The following is a 12,824-nucleotide window of genomic DNA, read 5'->3' on the forward strand; positions in this document are numbered from 1 at the left end:
TGTGGCAAGACTCCAAATGAGAAGAAACAGCTGCAAACATCCATTAATAATCAGAATATGGAATGTACAAAGTATGAAAAAGAAAAAAGAATTTTTTTTTTCTTTTTTGTTGAATCTAGGAAAATTGGAAATCATCAAAAATGAAATGGAACACATAAATATTGATATCCTAGTGTTAATGAGCTGAAATGGACTGGTATTGGCCGTTTTGAATTAGGCAATCATATGGTCTACTATGCCAGGAATGACAAACTGAAGAGGAATGGCATTGCATTCATCATCAAAAAAGAACATTTCGCAATCCATCCTGAAATACAATTCTGTCAGTGATAGGATAATATCCACATGCCTACAAGGAAAACCAGTTAATACAACTATTATTCAAATTTATGCACCAACCACTAAGGCCAAAGACGAAAAACTGAAGATTTTTACTAACTTCTTCAGTCTGAAATTGATCAAACATGCACTCAGAATGCATTGATAATTACTGGTGATCGGAATGCGAAAGCTGGAGACAAAGAAGAAGATTGGTAGTTGGAAAATATGGCCATGGTGATAGAAACTACACTGGCGATCTCATGAGAGAATTTTGCAAGACCAACAATTTCTTCATTGTAAATACCTTTTTTCACCAGCATAAATGGAAACTATACAATGGACCTTCCCAGGTAGAATACACAGGAATCAAATTGACTACATCTAATTTTTTTTTTTTTTTTTTTATGGAAAGAGAACATGGAAAAGTTCAATATTATCAGTCAGAACAAGGCCAGGGGCTAACTGTGGAACAGACCATCAATTGCTCATATGCAAATTCAAGACGAAACTGAAAAATATTAGAGTAAGTCTATGAGAGCCAAAGTACAACGTTGAGCATATCCCGCCTGAATTTAGAGACCATCTCAAGAACAGATTTGATGCAGTGAGCACTAATGACTGATGATCAGACGAGTTGTGGAATGATATCAAGGACATCATACACGAAGAAAGCAAGAGGTCATTAAAAAGACAGGAAAGAGAAAAGATGAAAATGGATGTCCAAAGAGACTCTGAAACTTGCTCTTGAACATCAAGTAGCTAAAATGAAAGGAAGAAATGGAGTAAAAGCTGAACAGAAGATTTCAAAGGGCAGCTCAGGAAGACAAAGTAAAGTATTAGAATGACACATGCAAAGACTTGGAGGTAGAAAACCAAACAGGAAGAACACACTTGGCATTTCTCAAGCTCTAAGAACTGAAGAAAAATTCAAGCCTCAAGTTGCAATACTGAAGAATTCTATGGGGAAAATACTAAATGATGCAGAAAGCATCAAAAGAAAATGGAAGGAATACATAGTCATTATACCAAAAAGAATTGGTCCATATTCAATCATTTCACAAGGTAGCATATGATCAGGAAATAATGGTACTGAAGAAATAAGTCCAAGTTGCACTGAAGGCTCCAAGAATTGACGTAATACCAATTGAGATGTTTCAAGAAACGGCTGCAGCATTGCAAATGCTCACTCATCTATGCCAAGAAATTTGGAAGAGAGCCACCTGGTCAACCAACTGGAAGAAATCCATATTTATGCCTATTCCCAAGAAAGGTGATCTAATTGAATACAGAAATTATTGAACAATATTGTTAACATTAGATGCAAGTAAAATTTTGTTGAAGATCATTTAAAAGTGGCTGCAGCTGTATATTGACAGCAAACTGCCAGAAATTCAAACCGGATTCAGAAGAGGAAGTGGAACCAGGGATATCATTGCTCATGTCAGAGGGATCCTGGCTGAAAGCAGAGAAAACCAGAAAGATGTTTACCTGTGTTTTATTGACTATGCAAAGGCATTCAACTGTGTGGATCACAATAAATTATGGATAACACCACAGAGAATGGGAATTCCAGAACACTTAATTGTGTTCATGAGGAACCTGTACATAGATCAAGAGGCAGTCATTCGAACAGAACAAGGGGAGACTTCGTGGTTTAAAGTCAGGAAAGGTGTGCGTCAGGGTTGTATCCCTTCACCATACCTATTCAATCCGTATGCTGAGCACATAATCTGAGGAGCTGGACTATATGAAGAACAGGGCATCAGGGCTGGAAGAAGACTCATTAACCACCCGTGTTATGCAGATAACACAACCTTGTTTGCTGAAAGTGAAGAAGACTTGAAGCACTTCCTGATGAAGATCAAAGACTACAGTCTTCCGTATGGATTACAATTCAACATAAAGAAAACAAAAATTCTCACAACTGGACCAATAAGCAACATCATGGCAAAGGGAGAAAAGATTGAAGTTGTCAAGGATTTCATTTTACTTGGATCCACCATCAACTCCCATGGAAGCAGCTATCAAGAAAGCAAAAGATGCATCGCACTGGGCAAACCCACTGCAAAACACCTCTTTAAAGTATTCAAAAGCAAAAATGTCACTTTGAAGACTAAGGTGTGCCTGACCCAAGCCATGGTGTTTTCAATTGCTTCTTATTCATGTGAAAGCTGGACAATGAATAAGGGACACCGAAGACGAATTGATGCCTTTGAATTGTGGTGTTGGTGAAGAATATTAAATATGCTATGGACTGCCAAAAGAGTGAATAAATCTTTCTTGGAAGAAGTACAACTAGAAGCAAGCATGGTGAGACTCTGTCTGACATACTTTGGACATGTTATCAGGAGGAATCAGTCCCTGGAGAAGAACATCATGTTTGGTAAAGTAGAGGGGCAGCGAAAAAAAGGAAGACCCTCAACAAGATGGATTGACACAGTGGCCGCAACAATGGGCTTGGGCATAACAACGATTGTGAGGATGGCACAGGACTGGACAGTGTTTCATTCCATTGTATATAAGGTCGCTGTGAGCTGGAGCCGACTTGATAGCACCTAACGACAACAATAAGCAGTAGGATGAAGGAGGCCTGGCAGTGTAACAGTTAAACGCTCAGCTACTAACCAGAAGGTTTGTGGTTCAAACTCACAGCAGCTATGCAGGAGAAAGACCTGGCAATCTGCTCCCATAAAGATCACAGCCTGGAAAACCCTATGGGCAGTTCTACTCTGTCAAATGGGGTCGCTATGAGTCAAAATCAACTTAACAGCATGTAACAACAACAGTGGGATGTAATGAAAAAAATGGCAACCTGCATGCCATGTGTGCCACCCAGATACCCTCTTTGTGACCCGGGCACTCATTTCTCCAGCTGCTGGGACTGTTGCTGGCTGCTGACAGCTCTCAGTTGAATCCTTCTCCAAGAATGTCCCTCAGCTGAAGAAAAGCTGCCTCACGTGGCGGCAGGCCAGTAAGTCCCTCTCCAAAGCTCCCCCTAGGATCAGCTGATGCCTTTGTTGTGACTACCTTGCAGTTCAACTCCTCCCTCCCTGATCCAATCCTGTTTCCCTTACTCCCCTACACTTGTTGATCCTGTAGGCAAGCCCCAATAAACTTTTTGCATGCAAATCCTTATCCTAGAGACTGATCCTTGGGAACCCAGCCTAATACAACATGTATTTGTCATTCCTGCACAAGCTATACCGCTCTAAGTCTAGAAATAACTTGCAATCTTTTATTTACACCTCAGCAAAGACTCAGCTTTAGCAAATAGGATCAACATGCAAACCAACAGCTTTCTCTTTTTCCCTTGCTTGCAAGGAAACTCCAAGTTCTCCATTCTTTGCCTATCGTTGTTAGTTGCTGTCAAGTTAATTCCTACTCATAGGGACCCCACGTGTACAGAGTAGAACTGTGCTCCATACGGTTTTCAAGGCTGTGACCTTTCAGACGCAGATCACCAAGCCTGTCTTCAGAGGCACCTCTGGGTGGGTTCGAATGGCGAACCTTTTGGCTAGTACTCAAAACTTAACCATCTGCACCACCGAGGGCCTCCTCCTTTGCCTATATTAGGGGTACGTTTTTGCTTTAGGCTTGGAGGCTCTCTAGTCTAAGATGGTGCAGTGACTCTCTTTCTCTCACTCTCGGTCATTCTTCCAGCCAGGCTCTAACCCTAAAAGAGACAACGTTTGTCCCTGACTCACTTTTTAGAATCGTTATAGGTCAAAGGTGTTCCCTGGAGGAGGTCCAATATATGCTAACAACTCTCACTGGCATGATGCTTTCAGTATATGTATTTCATAGACACAGGAACCCTTTAAGATTACTATTATTTCTTTTGAACAAAAGATACAAGAGACGTTAAATGACTTCCTAAATCTCATAGCAGGTTCATTGCAGAGCCTGGACTAGAATCTGGGTTTCTCGACTTTCAGACATATTATTCCAGCCATAGGCAGAAACAGCTTAGCTGGTATCTGCTGTCTTCTCAGGGGTCAGTGTATAATTTATAGAGAACACTGAGTCTATCCCATGCCTTTCTACTAATCCCAAGACTTCCAGGACCCTGGTGCCTTGGTACTGATCAGACCCACTGTCTGGACCAGGCATTGAAGAGCATCATGGAATCTAGGCAATGACTTAAGAAGCTGGCATCAGTATCCCTGCTACAACCCTCACAAACGGCCACCTTGTTCCTGTTTGGACCATTCCACTGACAAGGTGCTCACTACTTCACAAGGTTGCTCATCCTGTTGTCCCTTCATTTGTACAATGGGAATTATAACAAAAAGGGAAAGCTGTGACACTTAAATGAAATAATGAACACAAAGCACATAGTGTAGTACCCAGCATATAGTATGTTCTCAGAGAACAAAAGGTTTTTCTCTTACTGTGACAGAGAACAAGAAGAGAAGGGACTTAAGTGGTAGGGGGAGCGCCCTCAGCTCAGACACTGAACCAGAACCACTAATCCCCATTCAGGGATTAGTCAATCCTTACACAGCCCTGAGACAGGATCGAGGTAAGACAGAGGTTTGGTGTGTGGGCTCTGTAGCCAGATCACCTGGATTGGAGCTCTGCCATTTAGCTGTGTGGCTTTGGAAAAGCCACTCAATGGCTCTGTGCCTCAATTTCCTCATCTGTAAGGTGAGAAGAATAATGCTACTTACCTCATGGGATTGTCATATATAAAAACCCATTGCCATGGAGTTGATTCCAACTCATAGTGACCGCAAAGGACAGAGAAAAACTGCCCCACAGGGTTTTCAAGGAGCAGCTGGTGGATTTAAACTGATGACCTTTTGGTTAGCAACCGAACACTTAACCACAGCACCATCAGGGCTCCTTGTCATATATAGTGCTTAGAAATCTGCCAGGGACATGGTGTATGTTGTTATTTTTATCATCATTCCCATTTTACAGACAAGGAAACTGAAGCCAAGAGATTAAGCCATTTCCCCAGGTTAAACAGCTAATGCAGAATACAACTTGGATTTAATTTGCTGAGTCCGAAGTACATGATCTTTCCTTTACATAACATTGCTTCTGCCTTTTGGCTTTTTTTTTTTAAAGAAAAGGGGGAAGGAAAGAACAAATACTCGTAAAAAATTTCTGCCAGAAAAACTGGCAAGTCCTACTCAAGTGAGAGAGTTGTTTGTTCATAAAGGTATGGCTAACTGGATCTGGGAGTCATGTCCATGGGCAGGCAATAAAGCTTACTATGTGCCTCCTAAGGATACATGCCAATGGCTGGGACAGAAAAGGCAAATTCCTGTCCTTAGTTCTGCTACCTCAACAAGGTTGAGGCTTTTGCCTTTGGAAGTGAAGACAGCAGACAAATTGCCAACACCCATTGGGCTATGTGGGTTAGTGATATTCAGGTGACTCTACAGCCCTTGGAGGGATGGAGACACATGGCAAGCAGTTCCCAAAGACAAAAGAACTGCTTTATGTGGTTCAGAGCCTGGTCTGCTGCTGGTGCGGTATGCATACAATTAAAATGTAGGGGGCAGTGCCTTCTGGCTCTGCACAAAGGAAGGGATGAATGCAAGCTGGAGTGAAATTCAATATATTTACCAATTGATATGCACAGACAGTGACCAATCAGAACAGACATGCTGGCCAATGAGAATGGATGTCAGCTATAAATAAACAGCACGGCCATGATGGTATGTCCCAGCCAAAGTCTGTCTTGGCAACAAAGAAGACCGTTGTATAAACAGGGAGACGAAGAACAGCAGGGTAGGGGCCCAGGAGCCAATACAGAATTGTCCACCTATTCTCAAGGGAAGTGCAAGTGTTATGGATTAAATTGTGTCCCCCCAAAATGTGTGTCAATTTGGCTAGGCCATGATTCCCAGTATTGTGTGATTATCCACCATTTTGTTATTTGAGATACAAATGAGAGAAGCAAGCAGAGAGACAGAGAGGCCTCAAGAAACAATAGCCTGTCACCTCACTACATTCTCTGAACTCCAAACAGAGCCTGGGCTCATGCAAAGGGAGTCCTAGCACTGTCACGAGTCAGCAGCCTGGCTCCTAGTCCTGCCCAGCCAGCCCCCAGAGTTAGTACAAGCCTCTGTCTTTTCAAGTTCAAATCTGCCTCCCTGTTGCTTAACTTTTCCTAAAAGTGTATGCTCTTGCTACCCTTTGGATAAAGTCACAAGGCGTCAAGTATCTTCCGGCTATGAAGTTGAGTGCCGTTTCACTGGCTTGCATAAGATGAAGTTCCACATGACGAGTCATTGATCTGCAAGGTCTTGCAAGAAGGTACCAGAAGGGAGGACAGCAATGCACCAAGACTTTACCCCCGGGTCTGGCCTCATCCACGAATTTGTCCTCTGTAGTGTACTTGCCAAGCCCAAGAAAATGCCACTGAAACACTTCATCACTGTTCTCTGCAAAACTCCAAAGATCATGTCTCTTGATGTTTTATTACTTTGCTCCCACTGTTTCCTACAAATGGGGTCTACTCTCCAGGAAGGACACCCTTTTCTTGTTAATTTTATTACTAGCTGTTCATACTGTTTTTCATACATGACTATGGCTTCCCAGCCTTCAACAGCTTTGTTCTTTCTGGATGGAAACCTCACACAGCCCTGGATTAGCAGGCATTGGGTTTAAGTGACAACTTCTTAGGAATTCATGGAAGGAGCCACAGGCATCAGGTGTGGCTGTGAAGTACACTGAAACATCTGAGGGAGGCTGGTACCTCTGGACAAAGGAGGTGAATATAGTCAAGCATCAAGCTCTCGGGTCAGTCAGCCTGGGCCCAATTCTCAGTTCTGCCATGTACCAGCTGTATAATCCTAAGAACGTTACTCAAAACTCTTCAAGCTTCTGTTTTCTTAGTGTGAAGTGGGTGAAATAATAGTATCTATCTCATACTTTTTTTTTTTTTATCTCATAAGGTTGTATTAAGGATTAAGGAAAACAATATATATAAAACACTTAGCCCTTTGCCTAATACATAGTCAAAGATCAGTAGATTAAGCCTGTTATTCATTTAAACATTTATTAGTTAGTTGCTCTAAACCCTGTACCCTGCTAAAGACTGGAGATTCTAGTTTCTGCCTTCAAGAAACTTACAGTCCAGTGGGCAAAGGCCACAGGAGAACCAACAACTAGGATGCAACGTGGTGAGCGCTTTATTGATGATTACTTTTAAAAGAACTATCGCTAATAGGTGACAACAATTTTTTGGTAGTTATTGTGTGTTACAGGCTTTATCTAAGTGTCCAAAACACCTGGGTTCAAATCCCAGCATTATCACTGGGTAATTACATCATCTTGGGCATGTTAATTAACTTCTTTAAAACTTAGCAACTCATCTGGAAAGTAGATATGAACATTAGGGAAAAAAGTATACATAAGATATTACTACCATGCCTTGCACATAGTAGGTGCTTAATAAATGTCTATTGGCTAGAGGGCTTGAGTAAGCATTTAAAGCTGTGTAGATGGCTATCATTCCCTACCCCTGGAGGGTGAGTCTGGGTAAGTCTCAAGTGCAAGGCAGCAATTCCATCCTGTTACGTGGCAGGATTGGGACGCTTGGTGGCTTATCTACTTTGGAGCCAGATCTGAGCCAGTGACTGGAGCCACAGGGATCAGAGGCTGGCTACTCCAATGGGGCTGCTGGCAAGAACCAGGCAGAATGTTCTAAATAGGAGGCAGGTCCTCCGGGACCGTGGTGGATGATGCTGAAGGGGGGTAGACAGAAGAAGGGTCATGCTCCAAGAGCTGTTGGGTGATATGTGCTTTCCCAGGTGGCCACAATCTTGCATCACCATCCCCTGGCCCCACCTTGCAGCCAGGATGACTTATACTGGCTCCAGGTCAGGCAAGGCCTTCAGGAGGCCGACAGTAGGCAAGTCACATCATCTTTCTCTGTGTCCCATTTTCCTTATCTGTCCAATCAGGGGAATAATCCTAGCCCTGCCTTTAAAGCAGGGTTTCTGAGAGCATCAAATATGAAAGAGCCTTGAGAAATATAAAGTACTACAAAAATCAGGCATTATTATTACTAACATCATTACTACTACTATTACAACTCCTGACAACTGTTACTTACCAATCTCTCACTATAAGTCAGGTACAGTTTGAGAATTATCACTAATCCTCCCTATAACTTACTACCTAAAAGATGAAGAAATTGAAGCTGAAAGAGACAGGGTACTGCTGGCCCCCTTACTGACTTAGTGTGAATTTGATAAAGGCACCCCTTTCTCTGGGCAGATGCAGGACCCTGGGGCGCGTGGCTTGGTATGTGGAATTTGGGCTGGTTTTTAGCTCCCATTTGCCCTTTGACTAGGCAGCCTTACTCAGGACCCTTCCTCAACAACAGCTTGCAACAACCTTCCCAGAGAAGGTGAGTAGGTTGGTGCAGTAAGAGGTGAAGCCAGGACTCAATGCAGGCCTGTTATATTATACAAGGTATGAGTGCCCCACCAGAGCAATCCTCTCCCTGGAGCCAGTGGCTTCAATTGGACCACAAATGTTGGCTGGCCCCCTCCTGCACATGCAGCCTCTTGCAGGGTACTGTGAGGGTGAACACAGATGATGCAGGCAGAACTCCAAACCTCGGGGGTGCACTGCCCCTGAGAAGGAGCGGTGCAAATCAGAACACACGAGCCCCAGAACAGAGCCTGTGCACAGAGAACAAAATTGTAGAAACCCAGACCTGTTTACAGGAATGAGCACTCTTGTAGCACTGCCTGATAAGTCTGTTGCTAAGCCTGCCTGGCTTCCCATCACAGAGCACCTCGCTTTTGCCTCAGGAAAGATAATCACTCTGGGAACGGGCTCTCCTTAGGAGACCTGGCAGAATGCTTTCCATCTAGAGTGAAACCTACCTTTCAACAGAGCCTCACCTCCTCCCATGTCAAACAAGGGGAAACCCAATCCATAAAGGAAAGGGTTTGCACACACACTGTCCTGCTGGGTGTCTGTGGCTGTAACTGGCCCCCGGGAAAAGGAAGGTCTCTCAGCTCAGAGTCCCTCCTAAACAAAGACCCTAAAGTTTCCTGCTGGGACAACACAGGACACAGGATGCTCAGATTCCAGGTGCACTCGAAGCTATCGTCTGTCAGTCCTGACACCAGCCCTGTCTGTGTCCAGATCCAAGTGGGGAGATCAGACAAGCACTGGGGTGGGGGTGGAAGTGGGGCTGGGGAGGGAAGAAGGGGGAGAAAGGGCTTTGGTGAGATCAATACAAATAGCTGGGGTTTTTATCTGACCCCAAAGAAGAGGGCAAGGGAGCGCTTTGTGATCCAAACCAGGATGAAAGGATGGCTGGCCTTCTCTTTTAATCAAAGAGTTTAATGATGCTTATTAAAAGCCCATTTCTGGGTCCTATTGAAAAATTACACCCTTGAGTGTTTTTTTTTTTTTTAATGAGAATTGCCTCCTAAGTATTTAACACACACATACATGCACTCTCTATAAACCCCGTACCTCACATGTGCATATACACAGTTCCCACAAACCTCGCACCTCACACATGTACTCACACACTTCCCACAAACCCCACACCTCACACATGCATGCTTACACTTCTCACAAACCCCACACCCCACAAATGCACAAGACACTCCCCACAAGCCCCGCACCCCACACATGTACTCATATACTTCCCACAAACCCAGCACCTCACACATGCACACTCACACTTCCCACAAACCCCACACCCCACAAATGCACACAGACACTCCCCACAAACCCCGCACCCCACATATGCACACTCACACTTCCCACAAACCCTGCACTTCACACATGCACACACACTTCCCACAAATCCTGTACCCCACACATGCACAAAGATACCCACAAACCCCACACACTACACATGCACACTCACACTCCCCACAAACCCTGCACCTCACACATGCACACACACACTTCCCACAAACTCCACACCCACACATGCACACACTCCCTACAAACCCTGCACCTCACACATGCACACAGATACCCCGCACAAACCCCACACTCCTCACATGCACATAGATACTCCCCACAAACCCTATACTCCACACATGCACACAGACACCCCCCACAAACCTCGTGCCCCACATACGCACATACATGCTCCCCACAAACCCCACACGCCATGCATGCACACAAACGCTCCCCACAAATCCTGTATGCCCCATACGTCATACACACATAGGTACATCTACGTCAAGGGTGCCACCATTCAAAACACACACACACGCCGTGGAATTAAAAATCCAGGTTCAGTCCTGATATTATTGATGCACCCTTTGAAACTGCAGAATTTGAACGAGCCCAAGAGTTTCATCCTCAAGGAGTTTTCATCCAGACCAAACAAACAGCACAACCCCTAATCCGTAGCAGGCTCCACGTCTTGCCTAAGGCAAGGCAACTTGTAAAAGCAGAAGCTACCATGCTTGTCTTTAGAGTCCAGGTGCACTAGTTTAACGGAAAGCAGCAGTCCTTAGCACAGTCACCAAAGACAAAGGGAGCTGTGTCCCCTGGCCCGTGGTGGAGCCTCTCTGATAGGCTAAATCTCAGCTACATGGAGAGGCCAGCCTGGGCCAGGGATGTATTTCTCTATGCTTATCTGCTTACTCTGAGCCCAAGGCTGCCTTCACTCACAGCAGAGATGGTTTTGCTTTCTGAACAATCAGGGAGACCTGAGGAAAGAATCCCTTGCTAAAAGTATCCCTCCACCAGCTATCCTTGTGCTGGATCCTTCCATGACACTTGCTGCTAAGGGGTAGGGTACAAAAATACTAGTTCAATGCCAAAACCAATGGGTAGAGAAGTCTGCTATTATTAGATATAAAGGTGTTAGAGTCAGTAAATCTTGGTCCCAAGGCCAGCTCTGACCCTTACTCAGTGTATGGTCTTGGTCACTTCTCTGAGCCACAGTTTTCTCCTCTGCAAAATGGCAATAAAAACTTTTTTCATCTTACAGAGTTTGAGGGAGATCAAAAATACTCTTCAAACGCTAAACTCAAAGAAGTTGCTAGAAATTCTCATGAGGAAACAGAGTTCAGAAATTGGGGTGTGAGCTCCTCGAGGGCAACTCTATGTTGTATTTATCTTTTCCTTCCCAATGCCTGGAACAGAGGCAGGCACCAAGTATTCTGGGGAAAAACAGTTTGAAGGATGAATGAAAAATAAGCAAATCCATGAGTTAAGGTCATGGATGTCCAAGGTCACCAAGCAGGTCAGTGTGGGACTTAAACCCAGATCCTTTTGCTCCCTTGTCCAGGGCTCTCTTCTAAATGCACCAAACAGTGGGTCTATTGAAGGGTCAGTGAGTCTCCAACAGCCACAGTGTGGGCCAGGTTTTACTGTTCCCAGGGAAGACTCAACAAGGGCCAGGTAGAGCCGAAGAGGCGTTTACAAACTCACCTGTTAAACATCCCAACTCGACACTGGGAACAAACATCAACGACAAGTACAAATAATACCAAACATCTCAAACCAACGTATCTTATTTCCTGCCTTGAACTGCACAAATTAGAAAAGTCATAAGACTGGGACAAGGGGCCCAGAGAGATTTGGCCACGGAAAGCGGAAGCATATCTCTTTTCAGGTCCACTTTTAGCACATCACTTACCTACCAACAGAGTGTCCGAGAGATCACTAGCCCTCTCTGATTCTCTGTTTCTCCATCTGTAAAACAAGAACATAAGCACAATCAATTCCCTGAGATCTCTGGACTAAAACAAATCATAGGTGTTATACCTAATCCAGGTGCCAACACTGTGAGCCCACCCAACTGGGGAAAATGGCCAATGGATGGAAGGGAATTATTTCAAAGATTAAGAATGATAACCAAAAAGTAAGTGCGATAATCTAAAGTTATGTGTCAAGCACATAACTCTGATGGTGCCCAACTCTTGGTACAGAAATTTCATCCTTGTAACTATTCGGGCACTTATCTTTTTCACTGATGTCAAAAAGAAAAAAAAAAATCACTAAGAATACCAGGAGAAATACAACAAAGAAAAGTGCCCTTACCTCAACACATTTGCTTCTAGCATTTTGGGGTATGTGGCTCAACGGTTAAGAGCTCTGCTGCTAACCACAAGGTTAGCAGTTCAAATCCACCAGCTGCTCCTTGGAAACCCCATGAGGCAGTTCTACTCTGTACTATAGGTCTCAATGAGTCAGAGTCGACTTGATGGCAATGGGTTTGGTTTTATACACAGACTTTAGGTTTTTTAGGGCAGGGGTTATAAATATGTACTGTATTGAAAGTACCATATAGAGCACAGTTAAACCCAGTGCTACACCATGACCCTGGCCCTTGTCATTAACTTGTTTTCATTCTTATCCCTTTTGTGAGCTCCACCAAGCATCTTTGAGGCCTCTGGTCAGGTCTTTGGCAAGGGCAGCCCAGTGGAGTGAGGAAGACAGGGCTTCAGGAGCCCTTGGGCTCCTATTTCCCTGTTCAAAGAGTTCATTTGCCCCATCTGGAAAATGAGGAAATTAGACTGGCTGATCTCAGAGACTCTTTTAGCTTG

The 12,824-nt window shown here is 44.1% G+C and overlaps 1 protein-coding gene across 1 annotated transcript in view; it reads right to left on the reverse strand.

Annotated features, from left to right (window-relative positions):
- Positions 1-11,967, reverse strand: part of LOC111752974 (teneurin-4-like) — a 373,456-nt gene extending 361,489 nt beyond the window's left edge. The window contains exon 1 of the mRNA XM_064288756.1: positions 11,915-11,967. The gene's annotated coding sequence lies outside the window, so the exon portion shown is untranslated. The remainder of the gene's footprint in view (positions 1-11,914) is intronic.
- Between the last annotated feature and the right edge of the window lie 857 nt (positions 11,968-12,824).

This window comes from Loxodonta africana, chromosome 7, assembly GCF_030014295.1.
Source record: "Loxodonta africana isolate mLoxAfr1 chromosome 7, mLoxAfr1.hap2, whole genome shotgun sequence".
Lineage (NCBI taxonomy): Eukaryota > Metazoa > Chordata > Mammalia > Proboscidea > Elephantidae > Loxodonta > Loxodonta africana.